Source organism: Struthio camelus, chromosome Z, assembly GCF_040807025.1.
Source record: "Struthio camelus isolate bStrCam1 chromosome Z, bStrCam1.hap1, whole genome shotgun sequence".
Lineage (NCBI taxonomy): Eukaryota > Metazoa > Chordata > Aves > Struthioniformes > Struthionidae > Struthio > Struthio camelus.
In genome coordinates this window covers 4741832-4762707 of record NC_090982.1, presented here as the reverse complement: position 1 = coordinate 4762707, position 20876 = coordinate 4741832, and the positions used below count along the sequence as shown (strand labels likewise).

Genomic DNA, 20876 nt, shown 5'->3' with positions numbered 1-20876 from the left:
AGTAGTAAAAGAGAAGAAGTACCTATGTGAATGGTGGAGAGGAAAAAGGAAGCTGTAACATAACTGTCCGTGACTTCATACAGGAATACGCCCAACCAACTTGTAGCAGCCAAGCTTGTGCACTAGGAGCACGGCTTAAGGTCTTCAAGACTATAGGGCATCTGGATTAGCCCCCTCCATATAAGGACTTGGAACCAAATAAGTTAGGAAATCCTGGACAAACCTATGAGTGCAGACCAGTACTACAAGAAAGAAAGGGTATTGACTCCTAAGTTGTATATCTTTCTGCAATCTCACATTATTTGATCAACTTGGTAAAGGTAAATATGATTTAAAGCTATTGTAAGTGCTGCAGACGTATGCCAGATCACGGGTTTCTGATGTGTGTCATAAGCAGCAGATTATGGACTACTGTATGTTCATGAGTCTCTGGAAAGCATATTTAATGACCAAATTTCCCATTTGAGTGTGCAGATATCTGCTAACAGCAGTAGATGTGGCTGCCACAGAGGATAAGGTTTACTTCCCTACCTGTTTAACTATGAGAGACTGTGTGTCTCACAATATGCACACAATAGCGTCTGAAGTTCTTTCCTAGGCTCTCATGCGATTTACCTAGGAAGAAAATATGATATATGCAACCATGACTGAACCCATGTCAAGCAGAGCTCTGAGGTGGAGCAACTTTCTCTGATCTTCTTGCGGACTTGTGCAGTTGCACTCAGGGAAAGCACAGTCTTCTACCCCTCCACAAAGCTTTCACCTGCCCAGAGCACTCTGTCAGGCAAGAAACACGTAGCTTTCCTCCCTGGCCCAGTCACACTTTCAGGACAGGAAAGATCCCCTTCTATTTCCAGTAAGGGAGGTTTGGACAGCTATTTTCCAGACACTTTGTATCTTTTTAACTTACCTGATTTACTTGTTTATTCCCCAGTTTCTCATCATGTCTGAGATGCTGTAAGGAAATACTGATGTTCACAGGCATCACAGTGAGCAGAAGTGTGCAAAAGTGGTGAGTATGCTTAATTTCTTGTTACAGCCAGTAACTTTTTCTGTACCACGGTTTTATTATCCTTGTGGCAAAAAAAGACTGTGCTGAAGCCATGCAAAGACTACAAACCACTCTTCCTTTCCATTTCCAGGAGCTTATTCCATAAGCTGAATGGTTATCAGGCCATTTTACAGCATGACACCACAAATAGTCCATGAGCTGAGTTCTAAGTGATGATGTATATACATTCATATAGACAAATGAGTGATGTGTACATCGGTATATCAGCATTTGCACCAACAATTCCATTGTACAAGGTGAGCAAATAGAGAGAGACAAAAGAACTATTGTTTATCTGACCCAACTGACGACTCCAGTTGTGGCAAATACACTAATGCAGGTATGAGCATTGCTGTAGGAGGACATACGCTTGCTGATAAGACTTTGAAATTAATTGTAAAAGAATTTGTAATACACAATAGTTGCATTTCAGGGCACAGACAATAGCTTCTTCTTCACTGCCCAGGTCGGACTACTGGGAATAATGTATTTGCAAGAACTCCAGAGAGCAGAAACCTGATTTTGTGCTAAAAAACTTCATACTAGATAATGCAATAGACTACACAATCTCACAAAGGGTGAGAGTGAGGAAAGCTTAGTATGTGCTTTCCTGCCTCCAATCTAAGAATCAATATCATAAAACAATGGGAAAACAGCTGATGTTGTTTGCCGCTGAGTGAATGGTTTCATGGTGGGTTTTGCTCTTGCTGTGAAGATTGTTCTGTTTTCTTTTCTTACAATCAATACAGCATTTTGTGAACAAACTTCCAAAAATAAGACGTGGATCACACCTTAGCAATTTCTATTACATCCTTATCTATCATGTGCCCTACTTCTTGAGTGGTGAAACCAATATAGTTTCCTGTAAATGCTGTGTAAGAGGTGTAACTCTATGTACAGCATCTCAGGGGTCCGTGAGAGACTACTCATATCGCCTCAGTACAGGGATAGAGTCCTGAGTGAGGGTGGTTTGGGAAAAGGTTTAAAAAGTCTCTGTGGTGAAGGAAAGTCCTTGTGCATGAAGAACTGGAGAAGGGGAGCCAGAGAAGTCCCCTGGTGCCCACTGCTTTTATCTGGAAGTTGTTTCTGTCAGTACAGCACCTCCAGCAAAGCCAGTGTTTTCACTGGCTACGGGGAATGAGGTCATTATGTTGTTTTTGAAGAAAATGGATGTTGTGCACTACGTCTCTTCCCAATGCAGGAGTGTGATGCCTGTGATGCCGTTTGGTCACAAAAGGACTTCTAGCCATGACACTTAGCCCATAAGACCCTAGTCAAGACACCCCTTTAGGCTTTGGCCTCAGTGCATTTTCTAATGAACTAACAAGTATTGCCTTTTTTTTTTTTTTAATCCCTCTTCACTGTGAAGAGCTCTTGCATCTTTACTGTTTCTAAAAAGCAAAAATGATGTGGACTGTTGTTTAGGTTAGGAGGCCTATCATACAAGTCCCAAAGCCAGTCTTCTGAATTTGGAGAGCATCCGTAACGGAATTAAACAGCAAAAGGATATTTAAGCAGCAACAAAAATGCAAGAGAGAAAATATCCTTGATGAATATTTTCCAAATGCTTCCCTAGGAGTTTCATACTGGTGTCGCAAATTCTCTATGAATTTACCATTTGCTAAACAACCAATTTTTTCCATGACACAGAAAATTAACAGCATTGCTGCAGAATGTAACTAAATCGTTCTGATGCATAGGCTCCATCTGCATACATGATGTGCATAGTAGCAGGGTTTAAATGTAATGTACTACATTATAATCCAGTACTTACAAACCTCAATGTATTTTACTGCATATAAGTTGCTCTCCATGGTTTACATTTGACAGGATGCTAATTATAATTTTATCTCATATTATACCTGTTTTTACTCATAATTGAGAAGAAAAATAGTTTAATGTGACCACAGTCAAAGGACACTATTGTGGCATCAAAGAGAGAGATCGTGAAAACAACATTAATTTGGCTGGATTATCTGCAAGGTGTAATGCAGTATAAGAGTAAACTCCGTTAGAGCTAAAGCGTGACCCTAAGGCACATTTAACAGAATGCTGATCGGTTTTGTAGCAGCACATCATGACAGTTATATTCTGAGAAAGATGGAACAGCTTTGCACTTAAAAGAACAGGCGTTTTGGTAGGTTTTTTAAAGTGGCTATGTGTTCTCAATAGCTCTTCTGCTTCTACACAGCATAGGTCTTTTGGAAGAGCTGGTTGCTAAACACTATTCTTAAAATGTTTTACTGAATAAGGATGATTTTGTCTGACCAGAAGTACTTAGACCAACCAGAACAGCAATACAGGACTCACTTCCCAAGTGCTGGGGTGAGTCCTGTTTCAGCCCCCTTGGAGAAAAAATTTATCAGTCTCCAAACCTGTTTCAAGAAGCAAACAAAAAAAGCAGCAATTGGATCAAGGAACTGTGACAGAGACAAAACAAGTGGGGAAAAAGTGTGCCTTTTTGTACAAAGAGAAAAAGTAACAACCTATTGAAATGATGAAGGTGAATTGCAAGGAAAGAATGAGTAAGAGACTTTAAGTAAACATATGATTAAGAGTAGCTTTTATTCAAGATCAAGGTAATAAATTGAAATTTTCTCTCTGTCACCTCTGAAAAGTCAAATCTAAGGAAAAAACTAGTTGACTGACCAGAATTTTTGGACTAATACCATAGAGGAGGTGAAAAACTGCTAGTAGGAATTTTAGCCCAAGGAATAATTCTAAATGGAATAAAAATCAAGAAGATGCCAATGCACTCATCATATAACTTCTCTGCAAGAAGTAATGCAAGTTAAAATGACAGCTATAAGTGATCCAGATCTAAGAATGAGGATCAAGTTTGAGGAATAACTTTTCAGTATCCATATGCTAATGAAACTTAAGAATTATCTGTTAGACTATTCCAGAAAAAAAAAAAAAAGCCTAGTCTAAGGGGGAAATGTCTGCAAGTTCACTGTAGCACCAGTAAGCAATAAAACTGCGTCCAGGAGACTAAATGAAAGACCTGTTATATGTAATACCTTTTGGTTCCAAAGTACCCTGTAAATCTGCAATGGTTAATTTGGCAATCAACAATACTTTTCTTTAATTAGTACAGCAGCATGGAATAATTGCCAGCTATTACTTCTGAAGAAACATTCAAATCTATCAGCAACAATTAAAGGAGAAGTGAAACAAGCAAACAATGCAAAAAATCTGCCATTTATTATGTACGTGGGCGTTCAGGGAACACCCACTATTAGTAATTGCATGTTTTGTCTTTCCAATTACTTTCTGAAATATGTTTTGTATTAGGGGAAGTCAGAGACAGAATTGAAAATGAAATAAATCTGCTAAAGAATGTTACTGAACTAGAAATGAAGGTTTTTTAGGAAGAATTTCTTCTATAAAATCCAAAGCCTTAGCTGGAGACATAAATAGAAAAGGAGACAAAACTCAAGAGTAGAGTGGCCACGCTGTAAAATTATAGACCCAGTGCTCCAATACCTTTAATATGAAACCACTGAGCAAATATTGAAGGCCTACAATATTAAATATGTGAGAGTTTGTGTGAATTTTTAATGTGGAATGTTAAAAATACTCAATAGCTCATGTAATGCATCCCAGTGAAAAACACCAATTTCTCCATTTTGCAATGAGATCAGCAATGGGTTGTATATGAAGGCTTCCACAGAGAGCACTGGAAAAAAAAAAAAGAGTGAATATGAGGCAATGCATGCAGAGCAAAGAGATTCAGCAAAATTTGGTTAGTGAACGGTTGAATTTGTGCCTAGGGGATTGTTTCAGTTTGCAGAGCTATTTGTTTGTTACATTATTTTGCTTTCTGTGCACATTTTTTACCCTTGATTTTCAGAACTCTTAACGGCATTCAGCCGACACAAGCAACTTCTGCCTTCATGAGGACCCACAGAAATCCTCCTCCTCTGAGTCCTGGTAAGTTCTGAGACTTCCACAAAGCTCAAGAAAGTCAGTGGTGCAAGAAGGAAACAGACTTGAAAATATCATCTCATTTCATTCCAGGCCCACTTACCACTCTGTCCTAGTTCCAAAGTTTCATGAAACATTTTCTTTCTTGGCAATTTGAAAACAAATTAAAGCAGACTCCTGCTGTGTGGTAGGGCATTAGTATTGTTAGGGCAATTTCTCTTGCTGGAACTGTACACAAGTACAAAACAAAAACCGCAGGCACCACTCATAGCAATTGCCATAGTGAGGTGGATCCGGTGGACTCCTACAGGAGCTTTCATCAGAGAACCAGGCAGAAAGCCCTGGCATGGACATATGTAGGAGAATTGGCTTTTGATGAAGACATATACTTGGAAAAACATCCCCAAGGAAGGCCATATAAAGAAAAAAGAATGCAGAGATTTTTTGCTGTGCCTAGTGTGAGTGTTTGACTGTGTCATGTCCCCGATTCCTAAACTTGAAGCCGAAAGTTTATCTGAAGTATACTTCAGACAGAGAAATTTGGATTTTCTCTTGTAATCAACAGATCTTTAGGAGCTTAAGTGCTAATTGCACAGTCATTTTATTACCTTTACAACGATCATTTTGATTAGTAAAGGTAATGACGCTGATATCGAAAAAGACACATTTTTTACGAATACCTCACACTATTAATAAATTTTAGGAAGATAAGCATACCAGGTTGAATGGGGTATTCCCTTTTCCACATAGAGGATTAGCAAGAGAGAGAAGGAACACGGTTTAATTTTTAAATTAAATTACCAAGATTTGTGGGTGAAAAAATATGCATCACAGAGGAAAATGCAGTCTTGTGTCCCAGCTTTATTTTGCAAATTTATCTATGGGAGCAGTGTTACCAAAAGTAAGCCTTAAGGAAATATGAGCTAAGCTGCAGGAGCTGTGTTCTTTGAAGGCAATCTTACGTCAGTCCTGAAAGGTGGTTGCTGCTCATTGTGTGACTATTTTAATACCTGTACACTGATCCTACATAGCCACAGGACCAAACTAGCAAACTCCATCAAGGTTATGACTGGGGCCTAATATGGACTCTTCTCTCTCACAAACGTTCATCTGTTTCTTATTCCCATATTGTTTCTTTGTTTGATTTGGACAAATCTAGCAGCCTCAAAACTCCAGTGCTATCTCATTACCTAAACAGAGCTGCGAGAAGTAGGCTCATGTCAGCTCATCCTACGAGGGCCACTTGCAGCCGTAACACCTTCCCCTGTTGGCATTAGGATCTTAGTACCAATTCCTAAAGCATGGAACCTACCTCATAGGAGGAGAAATGAGGAGAGTTTTTGCTCTAGGAAAAGAGTGAAAGGAGGGTACAGGAGGAGAACAAAGTATAGCAAATAATGAATAGGGAAAGATGGTTTAGTTAAGAGCTGATGCTCCCCCTTCCTTCTCACACAAGGAAAGGGAACACTTGGCTGTGGCAAATTGCAAAATGATCTGAAAAGAGTTATGTTTCATTTACTATGACATTTTCATTTACTGTGGCTGTGGAACTCACTTCCCAAATAGTTATTAAGCATTAGAGCGTAGGTTAAAAAAAAAGTTAAAAAATCCTAAAACCTTAAGGCTTGATCTGTTGTGGCAAAGCTAATGTAATACACACTAAATAATGCACCTCTCTGCTCAACCTTTCATTTGGGTAGCCCTAAAAGGGCTGGAAACAGGGCCTTCTTATGAGCACTTGGTAGCAGATTTTGTTTTGTCTCCTGAGACCTCTATGAACTTTTTATCTCTGGGGAAGAATTATTTCCTTGCTGCAGGCTGAAGCTAGCTTTTCCTTGTCCCTGAAGCATCCTGGAAAATTTGAAAAATCTTGTAGGTTTCCTGTGGGTCTTCATATATTTGATGCTTTCCATTCCACAGCATTTGTTGCAGACGGATATGCATTTTTAACTAACGGTCCATTTTGAACTCACTGGCAAACATTTCCTTTCTCTGTCATGGACTTAAAATAAAGCTTGCTTGGCTAAAGGATTAAATAGCATTTTAATCTCATAATGCAAGCCAGCTGTGTTTGCTCTGAGTACATGCAGAGAAGCAGTAATGTAGTAATAGAATCTGAAATTCAGTTCAGAATTTCACTACATTCCTTTTGAGAGTCTTTAAATAAACGTTTTGGATAGAGAATAACAGACACAGGGGAGGATTTGCTGGCAGAATTGTGTGAAGCTGGAGAAAAAATGAAATCTCAAGGGAAAATTGTAATTGAAGGGTAATTTCTCCACCAAATATTTGGAAACTATAAATCTGAAAGACTAGTAGTGATATAATCTTCTTCCTCAAACCTTCAACAAAGGGAGAAGATGTCTTTAGGGCGGAAGAAGAAATGAGTCCTCTTTTCCCATGAATTTGCATTTACTATCACTACGCATCTTCCATTTCCCTAGATCCCCATCCTGTATTCCCTGAGATCTAGGCAGATCTTCCAGTACTTTCTAGTCCCACTCCTGATCTGCTCCTTTCCACTGCTTAATAATATCCCGAGCTCTGTTTCATCTCATGTCCCTTAAACTGCCAGCTGTGAAGGCGAAGAATGCCTCAGTGCTAGTTTGGAGCTATGTGCGTGCCAGAAGATCACTGTAGTAAGCAGAAACTGCAGCTTGTGTTGTAGACAAGGCACTTTTATTTTCTTTCTCCACATAGCTACCCATTTTCTCAATATCTGTGGGGACTCTCTCTCTGAGACGCTTTCACCCCTTAGCTAATTACGATCCACATGATAGTGGTTCGTAAATTTGCAAGGAACTGACAGAATAATTGGCTTTGTTTCTATAGGAAAGTTGGCTGAATTATGGAAAATGGCAGTTGAAGGATCAGAGATTACCAGGAGTAAAATGGCCAAAAACGAAATTTTGAGGGACCCAAGGCTATACCTTTACGCTTTTTGTTATGTAATGGTTTTCTTAACTCCACCTATTTTCACCTTCAGATCTCTGATTATCTTAATCATTATCTTCTGCAACTCTTCTGATTTGAATAGGTCTTTTCTGAATGCAAGTAATCTGAATTTGATGCAGTATACCAGGTGCGATTTGGTAGAACGCCTTGAATATTGCACTCCATCTACCGGAATTACCTTATCTCCTTTCATTACTTGTTAAAAGCATATTCACCACTGACTGTGATCTAGATTACAAGAGATTAAACAATATGAATGCTTAACAGTGGAATGATCCCTTATCTTGATGACAGAGCCATCACTGATATAGTCTTGGGTACATTAAGGCCAACATTAAGCTGTACATATTCAGAAATCCAGCATTTGCTTAAATTAGGCAAAGACAAGGGACAAGGGTAATCTCACACAATATATCAAATCCACCAAAATCATAAATCTAAATGCAGCCCAAGAGCATTTGGGAGCTTACTATTTCCTCCTACAATGTACATGCTGTACGCAAGGTGAGGAAAAATTTCTATCTCGTTTTTAGGTAAAAGAAAGACGTGCAGAGACATAAAAAGGCTGACCTAACCTTAGTCATCAAGTTCAAGTGCGTAGGAGGGAGCTGTTCTGTTCCAGTCTTCTGCATAATCATATGGGTCTCCCTTTCCATTTTAATGTTTACACAAATTCAAAATAGAGACTACACTTGAAAAATTTTGACCACTGATGACGCTGAACAGTACACTATTTGTAATGTTCTCCTCTTTATGGAAAAATTGCATTTGCAGTTAGCTATTTCCTCAACAAAAACTACAGGTTAAGGATGAATGCTATGGGAAACCAATATTTATTAAATCGATCTGTTTCTCAGTCAGTACATTTTAATTAATATTTTCATGAGTTCTTTTGAAAAAGCAGCTTCTTCTTTTGCATCTCATTCAGTTCAAGTCAAAGTTAAGTTTTACCATGCGAGACTGGCTGACCCTTTTGCAATTTTATTCAGAGCGGACAAACAGTGATTTATAACAGCCTTTTTGTGTAAATGAGCAAATTCCATTTGTAAAAGGAAAAAAAAAAGGTAAGATAGCCAAACAAGATAGATGACTAGACATTTGTTGCACGAAATATTAATGATATAAATTTAATTTGTCAACTGCTTGAAAAGCCACTGGATCAGATCCATGCTATAGTAAATGATCAGTGACTAGAGTTTTGGATATGAGTAGGGCAGATCAGCCCTCACTGTTAGCTAGAACAGAGTCTGAACTTCCTTGAGAAGCACTGATGACTTGCCTGGTAAATTTTGACTTTACTGTTTATCATAGTGCTCAAGACTGAAAAAAATAGTGGGAGAGATCAGTCAAGGCCAGAACTGCTGAACATTAGCTTGCAAGCTTGTGTTTCACTCTTCAGAAATACTGCTCATGTAGCTGTCATTATTTTTGTTTAGACACGGTGAGGGATGAAACAAGGACTACGTAGCAGAGCTGCAACAAACCAGCTGTTAACAATCCAGAGGCAGCCCACAATCTGCACTACTTCTGCATGTGGTGAAAATCACAGTATAACCTTTAAATTTTTGCCAGCACTTTCCCCCCGCCCCCCCACACCTATCAGCCTCCCTCAGTCTTTACTCTATGTGAGAATAATCTGCAGAGGAAAAAAACAGATCTTTTTTTTCTTCCCTTGGTTGTTTTGGATTTTAATCAATGGTCAGTCACGAAAGTGTGAACAGGAAGTTCCCTTTATACTTCTGTATGTGAACGTCTCAAAGGATTCAGTGATCAGCTAAGCCTTACAACATCCATCTGTTTGCTTTGAAGAGAACACTCTCGAGTCCCCATGAGTTAAAGTTACCTGCATTGGGGCACTAACATTCAGAAGAGAAGAGAAGAAGGAAAAAAAAGACACTTTTGTGGGTAGGAAAGTATATATACTAGAGTTTTTCTTAGGATAAGAGGCTTGTTGGGGAAGCGAAAGAAATATCATACCCATAATGAGTAGCACTGCTGAAGCAGTCAATGAAGTGTAGCATAGGTAACGCTTCAGCTAAGTCAGCTCAAGAGTGCAAAAATAGACTTCACTATTCTGATGCTCTTTCTAGATGCTTTTAAAAGTTAACTCAGGGAAGAAATAATCCTCTCTTTGAACTGTTGGTAAAGGACATACTCTGATTTCTTTCTTTCTTAGAAATTTCCTGAGGACTCTCTACTTCATTTAATGTTTGAGACACTCAGTTTCATTACATCAGTGAAAGCCTAGGGTTTAATACTCTCTCTGTCCAGACTTGGGCAGCCCGGCTGAGTATATACCACTTTTCTCACTGCTGGGCAGCTTCACTGTTCATCTTCTGGAGGAGTGCAAAAAAAAGTTTTTAACTGCACACCTCCCAAAACCCCCAAAACAATGACATTCCTGGTATTTGAGGTCCTGGGACTATCTTTCAGTAATCTTAAAAGAAATAGGACTCTGTTTATCAGTTTAGCGTTGTAAACTCTCTTTATCTCGTTTACCACTATAAAATATTTCAAAGTTATAGGGCAATATCAGTCACGACAGCTGGCTTAGGGACACAGTTTATGTTTCATGATTTTCACTTAAATTCAACTGGTGATCTTCCCATTTTCATCTTATTGTCAGTGGAGCTTCTGACTGCCCCCCACAATCTTTCTCTTGTGTCTAGAGGGAAAGGCTGTTTCTTCCTAGTTAACAAGGCCAAAGTTCAAGCAGTGCAGCCTGTTGAAGCACACTTTTTTTTCTGGGATGCATCAACACCACGCTTCTACTACCCACCCAAAGGCACTTTTGCTGACTTCTATATCCTCTGCACAACACTACTCATCGTTTCATCCTCAGAAACTGTATTAACCTGTCCAAGCACAGATTCTCCTTGTAAATAATACTTACACTCCACCATTGCATTGTTTTATAGTTCATTATCCTCATTGTCAAGTTTCTAAAAAGCAGAAACTTGAGACATCAGTCTCTGTTCAAGCTTCCTGGTAAAGATATTCTACAAACCCCAAAGGGCAAATCCAGAAACTGAGTTTGTTTTGTGGCTAACAGGTTTTCCTACTTCAACATGTTAGAGCAGAAAGTCACTAGGAGAGAGATATTCATGGATCCAGAACTACAGTTGGGTATATGTTAGATTTTGGATTAAAGCTCATCTCCACAAGCACAGAGGAGAGTGGAGGCAAAACAGCAGGTGGGGGAACCCAAATGACCTACTTAGAGAATGGACACCCTGTCTGGCTCTTCCAGGGCTGCCCCAGCAGGGCACCAGCCCCATGGGTCCAGGTATGAAACCCAGCAAGATGGATTCTCCTCCCATGGCAGGAGCACCTGTGGGACCAAGGCGGTCACTGCCTGGGGGGTGGGAACCACGGAGGGATGCAGTGGGGGAGCGTTTAAGGATTCCATAAGGCTTATCATGGGGTGTTTAGGACAGACACTATAAAGGCAGAGAAAAGGAGGTATTTAGGTGATTCAGGGAGTAACAAACATGGAAAACTAGGGGTATAAGGGGCTGGCTGAGCGTGAACCAGCACCCGATGAGTACACTTGTTGGTTGTGCCCTGCGCTTAATCATCACAGTTTACCCTGTATCTTACCAAAATTCCTTTCCAACTATCTTCCTAGGGGAGGGACTCTCTGTTCTGTGTGCACATGTATGTGGAGGTCTGCGTGCCAGCAACTGGAGTCAGATGAGGGCTCAGAGTGCCTGTGTGTCTGTGGTGGCAGCAATGGGAGCGAGCGCAGGTAGGCAAGTCAGTGTGCAATCGCTAGTGAACATCAGGCTGGATCAGCCAGTGAATAGGTGAAGTGACCTGGGAGCCTGGGGTGTGTGTGTGTCTCTAAGGCCGAGACCCCACAAAGGAACTGGCTACTGGAGGGACCAGGGAGTTCCTCTTTATTATTATTGTTGTTGGTATTGTTCCCAGGCAACTGCATGCTCAGCATTGCTACTGACTGGACTCGGTGGCAACGGACTTGGAGCTGTGGCAGCCTTGCTATAATGGGTGACTGGGTTCAACCTCCTTACCTAACAACATTCATTTTAGAGGATAATGGTAGATATACTACAGAAAAAAAGGGAAGGAGGTAATCAAATTGCAAATGGTATAAATAGGAGAGATAATGTTAGCTACACTTGACCTCAGATAATCTACGCCCAGGCAGCCTCAAAATATTATTAGTCAATCCAGCTGTGCAAAAGGAAGACCTTCATCTCTGTCAGATAGTTGTCCCTGGACAGTTTGCAAATGCCTTGCAGTTACCAGGCAATCACTCACAATCTAGCCCTGATCATTACCTCAAATACTTGATAAATTAAAGAGTGATTAAAACGGTGAAAAAATCCTATCACTCATTGTATTGGCTCCCATACGGCTAATTCTTGTACCCGCCTCTGACCTTTAAGCCTCTCTATTAAATATCACTTGCTCTGGTTAGCATTTATCATATTGAGTTTTCTCACGGCTTTCTTTTTTCACGATTTTTCTTAGGCTACTAACATATTTTCCAAAATCACAAGAAAAAAGTTCTTCTGTGTAGGTAGCCACCATTCATTCTGCTGTTGTCTAATATACCTGAGGTTTTTTGGATGACCAGTACTTCAGTCTATTTTCTAGTAGTTAAGTGGGTGATGCTATATTCCCAATCATAAAAACTTTTTCATCTGGGAAAGGAAGAACAAGATACATGCTGCTAAGCATCTCAGTTTAACCTAGAATTAAAAATCAGTTAATAGAAATGCCCATTCACACAGTTGCTCTGCTTCCAGGGGCAGAATAAAACTGCCACTTCATGCCATTCTACCATTGGACTGTCTGCTGTATTTTGCATTTTTTCTGCAATTTGTCACACTTACGTAAAAAAGGGATATTCTCCTGAACACAGCTGCAATTTCTTCACAGGGTGCTTGCGTTTGCATTTGTGCAGACAGTTCCTTTCTAGCCCCAAAGAAACAGGAGTTGCACCTTAGGTTGCTGCCCTTTCAGTTCTTCTCTAGGGCCATTGTTGTATCAGTTAATAAATCTGGGATTAGATACCTAATATTGGAGCAAAAATGCTGTGGCACAGGACTTGAAATGTTGAACCTGAACAAATATATATTGTGAGTTCAGACATCTTGCAAAAATGTGCTTTTGGGGAGAGGGAAAAGGTAAGTTTGTCCTTGCAGGCTTTATGTGAGATCTGGTATTCTCAGTCTGAAATACTCTATAATTGAAACTAGCCTAAGTACTGCATGCTGATTTGACCGCAATGATCTCATTGGCTTGATGTTACCCATCAAATGCTTGTACCACCAGCCAAGTCAACACCACACCAGCTCCAGCCTTAAGATTATCTAACTCGTACTCCTCCTTAGAGCAGATTGGCAGCACAAGGCTGTTTTATACACACTTATACCAAAAAAGCAAATCAATACAGATCAAGAACAACACATCCGGCAGCATAATAATCATCTTTTTCCAGTATAGAACCAAACCATCATCTGCAGGGGATTACGGCCATTCTTTCTTGTTCAGGATAGCAGCTTAGTGGGAAACAGGCAAGCTGCAATGTGAGACAAATCCTCGAATCTAGAGGTCAGCAGAGTCCTTACTCTTACCATCTCTACCAAAATGAGCTTACTAGCTAGGATCTGGAAGCAAACACCCCAGACTATTAATAATGACATGGTGGGGGCAATAAAAAGAACAAATGAGTGGAACAGATTAACAGGAATTCAGTTTATCCCTTTGTTACTGAGCTGCTTATTCACTCACAAAGAGTTCTGTACTAGAAAGGGGAGCAGGATACCGCACTTGGGTTTCTCCAGCTACTCTGATTAGGTGAGTCATCTGTTCTGCAGCATCTGCTCTGTTGGAAGTGGAATAAAATACCGAGTACTGATATAATCAATGAAACTTACTGTTTTATTAACGTAATTCCTTAATATATATGATGTATTTAACGATGCTAACATTTATGCTTTTACACAATTATATTGTGGTTGATTTTGTTATTATATCTCTGGAACAGCAGTTATATATACATATACATATCTAAAATTAATAGCTATGGACACTAGTGATTCATATAATAAATATTTTAATGTATTGTGCAACACAGACCTGTTCGAAGCTTGATCTTTACCCTTGTTGTTTTTGTAGACTGAGCTTACATTACAGTAATCAATTACTGGGTCCTTTACAGATTACAGTATGAAATTCTTCTGAACGTGCAGTGAATATGTGTTCTAGCACTGATGTCACCTAACTTGCAAAACACTTATCTTTAAAGATGAAGATCTAAACTACATTTTTGCACTTAAAGGGGCTGAAATTACGTACTCAAATAACAGTAGGTGAAAAATAAGACATTAAAGAGTCTTTTAAAAATACAATGTTTACCACAATATACTCAAATAACAGTAGGTGAAAAATAAGGCATTAAAGAGTCTTTTAAAAATACAATGTTTACCACAAAAACTATAGGAGAAGTTGTAATGGAAAAAAAAATTACCACAACAAAAGAGACAGATTTTATATAGTAATTATTTCAGAGTATGAAAAGTCTTATAATTAGTTTGTAACTTTTAGCACTGAAAAATTTTGTAAAGACAAGTGAAATACGATTATCGGAAAAACAGCAGCTGAGATCTGAACATGGAAAGTAGCAAAATTTCAGCTGAAAATCTAATTTATTTGGAGTAAAAGCTGCTTACAAAATTATTAATGTTTCGCAATGGAGTATTTTCAAATTTCATTGTGTATGTTTTCATATTAGTCTGTACAGACGTACAGCACCAATTTAAACTGCACAGAAAGACCAGTCACATGAAGTAATTTGTCAGACTGGGGTGTGCACACTCCAAAGTCATCAATCTGCATTACTCTTGGAACCGTGCCTGAGCGCTGTAGGACAAATCTCATTTGGTTCCCACTCAGCACTGGGCACGAATAGCTCTATCCACGAATAGAGCTTGTGATTGCAGAATAGGAATGGAAGTGGTTATGTGAAGAACCATGTCCCAATCCCTTCCAATTTAAAACACCAGAATTGCTGGGGTTTGCTAGATGATATAATGCAAATGAGTTATAATCTCAATAATCTTATTTTGGGGTCTGAGAAATCTCAATTAGGTTGCCTCAGAAAATGACAGGTTCATGCTTCATAACTCTTTTAAGTAATTTACATATCAATATCAGCTGGAGACAGCATTCCACAATTAAATGAATGTTCTTTCAGAACAGAACAGTTAGAATTGAATGTTCATTGTTTCTACCAGACTAATGCATACATAGAAGCTTAGTGGACATGTGTTGGAAAGCTTGGCTTTTTTCCAGTGGTATCAGTTGTTCTAACAAAACATTTTGTCTTCCATGGAAAACATCCTCACAGAGAATCACAGATTATTCACATACTAATGTAAACTGAACCATAGCAGTGTGCTTTAAAGAAATAATTCAGAATACCCCAAATTAACCTGCTGTTTTGTGGGTGTCTTTCAAGAACAGGTCGCGCCATTTTTAAAGTAAATATTCATGTATTTTACCAAAATTTGAATGGAATTCTTGAACAAAAAGAACAAAGCACCAAATATTACGTAGGTTATTTTTGTTTTCAAACCTTGTTCCATACATGTTTGCTAGTATCAAAGATTACACTAGGAGATTTTTTTCCCTGAAGAAAAGCAGATGCTGTTTACTCTGGAAGTTTAGGACCACATCTTCAGCAATGTAAATCAGATAGTTCTACTGGAGATAATTGAACTGGGCTTGGAATACATTCTAAAATCTCTGTTATGCATTACTGCAACTTTAAAGTTTTCTTTTCTTTGTTGTGCTAAAGCATTACATTTTTAATGATTCCTTTATTTGTAACAGCAATCAATAAAGTAGTATGTCCAAGAAAAATGCCTTACAAACACCCTTTGGGTTAGAGTAATTTGAGTTTTTTGTGTGCCCTTACTTCATACCTGCTGTGCGCTTTGTAAACTGTTGCCACTACTTCTCTCTCTGAGGTAAGGTGGACCATGAGTTCCTGATTAGCCATTTTCTATACCTGCATGGAACAACACAATGCCAGCAGCGAGATGGAACGTGTATCGTCCTCTGAATGTATAACCGTTGGTGATGAAGCTCTCATCAACAGCAGTAGGTAAGAATTCATGGTGCATTTCACTCTTGGATTTCTGCCCCTGTAGTAATGATTAAGCTTGGAAGAATGGGTTAATCAAATAATTTGCAAGAGCAATAAATGAAAAAAATATGTGTATAAATGAGGTTTCAGTTGATATTCAATCAACGATGTACTTCAATTTAGGAAGTGCCTCACTTACTAAAATAAAAAAAAAAAAGGGGTTCTCAGTATAAATTCCTGTTCTTGCCATGTTATGGCTACTTTCTATTGTAAGGCATTACTTGGACTCTGAATTTTAGGGAAACAATAGGACAGAAACCCTGCCATATGATGAAATCTCAGTAATTAATTTTATTTTCCTTTTAGTTAAAACTGAATTAGTGCTTTTCTACCCTGCAATAAGGAAGTGGCATGCTTAAAGAGCTTTAGAGACCCAGGCCTTAAAATTTTAAAACAAACTGAAAGCTTTAGAAAGACGTTACAGGATTATAACCACTTGCATGTATATTGTAAGTTATATGTATTGCTTCCTAGCACTGATTTGATCACCCCATGGCTGAAATAGTCAGAGCGTGCCTTCAAAGCTTGGGATAGACATAAATTGTAACAGCATGCTATTCAAGCTTAAGAACTTATGTAGTCCTTTTTGGGTACTTAAGTACTTCCATAGACAGGTTAACCAGACTAGTAAATAATTTCTAAGTGAAATGAAAGGGTGGATTAGTTGTTTTAGCAGGGCTTATACTTTCCTATATATAGCTAGAAGAGAGTATTATGCCATTTCTAAAAGCGCCTCCTTCAAATTATGCCCACTGACTGTACTTGTTCTGTGAACTTCTGGAAAATATATGATATATATCTTTCTCAAGGATTTGGCTAAGGTATCTGCCAAAGACAAATTTGCTAATTTACAAATGAGATAATACATTTAATACTTCGACAGTTGCACCTCTGAGGTGGTATGCAGGGATTTTTTTGCAAAACCAGTCCTCATCACTATGAAAAAGCTGTACTTTGTATGCCACTCTGCAGCAAATACAAGTGATTTGGCAACTCACTCACTTCCTGACTCCTCTGTAAGCCTTACCTTGACCTTAAGATTTCCCAGTTCTTCTCTGAAACTGAATATATTTAATCCTTAGAAGCCCAGTGTTCTTAGTTCTCTGCAGTGAGACAATTCGGTGCCTCTGGGGCCAGAGGAGTTATAGTCAAAAAACCCAATCTTTCGGTGAGGAACAGAGAGCTAAGAAGATGACAATTTGGCCAGGACGTCTTAGATTATAATTTTTCTTGGTATATCCCTGAAAGAGATTACTGCAAGAAAAGTACACGTTTGACTGATAAAAAGAAAATGAATGGATGCTTCTGAATTAAAAGACAAAAAAAGAAGGAAAGGACAAATGTACACCTGTATCCCAACAGCATCTTTTCAAAATGCTTAGAACTCCTCTCTATTTTTATCTCAGACAGCTACCAGTATTCTCCATCCAGACTGAGTTTTGCTTTCTGGTGTAACTCACTGGTGCTCAGAACTAAACTAGAAGCCTGAATAAATGTCTCTAGCTTCCTCCCTCATAGAAATTGTACCAGCTTGAAGATACATGCCCAAGCCTACATTATTTTCACAATGACTCATCTCCAATAGTAGCATATTACTTGAGAATGAAGTTTACTGAGATGCTTAAGCATTATTTTTTATGTACAATTTAAATTTCCTCCAGAAGTATATTCAAAAGCTGTAATTTTGCAAAGCATTAAACACTACTCATCAAGATACCTTTGAGAGGGTCTAATTAATATTTCATATGATTTCCTGCACCTTGCAAATCCCTCTTCAAAACTGAATACTTTCACGGGTTGCTAAACCATCATTTTGCCTTTGCCTATAGTAGACCAAAAATGATGGGGCTAATGCTCATACTGGTGCAAATCAACAGTAATCATGCAGGTGTGACTGCTACAGTAGGCATACCTGTCACAACTATTTTTTCCCTCTGCGTACAGGTAAGATTTTCTTCCTGGGAAGATGTACTGGCTTGGACCTATAACAAACCTGCAGCATGTACAGAAGCAGTGCTGGGAAAGAGGAAAGGAAATATGGAAAAGAAAATTAGTTTGCTTGCTTTGGATTCTGTTTATAAAAATAAATCTCGAGTCATCAGAGGATCTTGAACGATGACACTGCTTTGCCATATGCATCATTTCAAGACTAAGCAGCCAGTACTCATATACCCAGATACTGGGTATGTACTCACATACTGGCTAAGCAGTACTCATATATCCAGAATCCATCTTGCAGTTTCCTCAGCCACATTCACGTCAGAAAGAGAGGCAATATTTTAGAAAAGAAGATCACAGCAATAAATTTGACTTTCCTATTAGAGTAGCATAAGTTCATGGGCTTCTCTGTAAGTCAGAGCTCACTGGAAGAAAAGCATGTCACAAGAAGTTCTTTTCATATTTTAATTTTTTACATCTTGAATAAATACATCTGAGTTGTACATACCTAAGGAAAATGTCTCTGTAAAGATAAGTATTTATTAATATTCAATTTTGATGTCTCTCTAACATATTGCTGTGTTACTGAAATGTGATTTGTTTACAGCATAGAGTAACACAGCATTAAAATGTCATATTTAGTTTGGACGATGATAACAGTTTAGATAGCAGCCCCAAAAAAGTAGTTTGGGCATGGGCATATTTCTGGATATATAAGCAGCGACCTTAACAAGGACTTGCACACTTGTCAAAGTATAGAAAATAATTATTTTTCATAGAAGTTAATGCCTTGTGCTGTGCAGTTAGTCACTGTATTAACATCACCTCTCAAGCAAGTAGAATCCTGTTGAGTCTTCTTTAATTGAGTTGGTTAGAAACTGAGCCACCTCCTTGCCATATAAGGAAGAGATTAATTTTTTTATTGGATTGTAAGAGCCTGCTGAAAATGTTATGGTCTGTATTACTCAGAAGGTCAGAGAAATTGCTCAGAGAAGCTTTCTCTGGCCTTTAAATGCATATATTACCTCATCAGCTACCATGTAAAGAAATCATGGTGTTAATTTACACCAGATGATCATCTGACCCTACTGGTATAGGGGCTAGGAGGATAACACATATATTTAATATGTGAGTAAGTCATTAAGGAAGATCTAAAAGGAAGGAATTGTTGGCTATATTATCTAGAGGAAAATTGGATGGCATGATTAGGGCATATCATTCGACTTTTTACGTGGCCTTTTCTCAAGAGAAAAACATTCATGTCACTCAGAGGATTGAAATGACTATTCTTAATGAGAAGTTAAATGTTTATGGTGAAGCTCAGCATTCCAGAAATGCCTGCAAGGTCAATTGTCATTGCACTTGCAGAAGTTAAATCAGGCTAGAAAGTCTTTTCCCGGAAAGCTGTGCTGAATTGGTGTAGATTTTTAAAAATTTTGTGTTATTTTCAACTCAATGATTCTTCTAATTTTTGAGAAACATATTATTAACAAGCTTAGTCCTGCACGGGAGGCTTGAATGGTGCTTTTGAGGTGAGGAGGGTTTGTAATTCTATTCAGAAAATCAATTTTCAGAGTCATTTCACAAAGAATGGCTAAGGGTGTAAAGGAAACATTTAACACCTTCTAAGTTCCCCTAACAAGATTTTGACAGAAATGTTTTAAAAGAAACTTTTAACCTTTCCATATGGAGCTGCTCACCATTTTACAGGTCTGATTCTCAGGGAGACCTGACCACCACACTGTATGACAGCATGCACGCAGAATTCTGCATGTTTGTCAAGCTCAGCAGGGTTCACAGAGAGACCACGGCAAAGCAAGAGGTTGAATTATTTTTTCCAGCTCTCCTTTGAGAGTTCAGAACCATCTACCCTAACATCTTTAGTTGTTGCTACTGTCACTGATTTTAGAGGTGTTATAGAGAATGTGTTTATCCCCATTTACAAAGCATAGGGTAGAAGGACTATATTTGCATACTTATGCTAACTTATGCTAACTTTTGGTGACTACTGGAGAGGAGATTTTCCCCATACAGGAATTTCCTCACACAGACATTTTGTCTTGGATCCTCTTAGGAACATAGGACTTGCACAAAAATCCACCAATAGTAATTCTTTATCTACCCAGCTTACCCAATTTTGGCAATGAGTTCCACGTGACATAGTTTGTATCTTTATAGTGTAGCACGAAACTACACCAGGAAAGCACAAGCAGCTTTCGGAACAACTTCTTTTTCTTTTTCATTCGTAAAGGTTCCTTGTTCAATATAGAAAGCAGAAGTTCTTTTCAGAAAGAAAAAGAAAAGATAAAAGACCTGAAAGCTGTGGGGCAGTGTGTCATGCACAATAATTGCTTGGAAAAGTCCCATGGATTTACACTGTGGTTTCACTGAATCATCACTATGCCTTTCCCTACCCAAAAACTGATGAATGACTTTTTTTCTTTTTATGGAAAAGAATGATCCAAGAAAGATTGAAACATAGTCCTAAAGTCTTAATAACCTTAATAACCTTCCTCCTCAGAGCAGGAAGAAAAAATGCAGGCTCTCTAGGAGACAAGAAATTAAGAAACGGTTACCAAGGATCCTCACAATAGTAGTAAGTATACAAATACATCTCACAATTAACAGCCTAAGGCCACTTCTGCAGGACAGTTGGACCCTTTGACCACTGACAAATTTAATAATATACTTTCTTTTTGTTTAGTACATCTAGGCCAGGGTTTCCAAGGACATTCACATGCCATGGCTTCACTGTTGTCTTCCCTAATGACAACAATGTGGCTAGGCTTAATCTTTCCCCTGGCAAAGTGCTTTCTCCGGTCATCA

The 20876-nt window shown here is 38.6% G+C and overlaps 1 long non-coding RNA gene across 2 annotated transcripts in view; it reads left to right on the top strand.

The window, feature by feature from the left end:
• The window catches only part of LOC104147379 (uncharacterized), a 32193-nt gene extending 11567 nt beyond the window's left edge, over positions 1 to 20626 (top strand). The window contains exons 1-4 of one of the 2 annotated variants that reach the window (XR_694892.1): positions 934 to 1012; positions 4905 to 4984; positions 15939 to 16070; positions 20572 to 20626. This is a non-coding gene — a long non-coding RNA (uncharacterized lncRNA). Of the gene's footprint in view, positions 1 to 933; positions 1013 to 4904; positions 4985 to 15938; positions 16071 to 20571 lie in introns of those variants that run through there. The other variant, XR_694891.1, reaches the window with a different exon arrangement.
• The last annotated feature ends 250 nt before the right edge of the window (positions 20627 to 20876 follow it).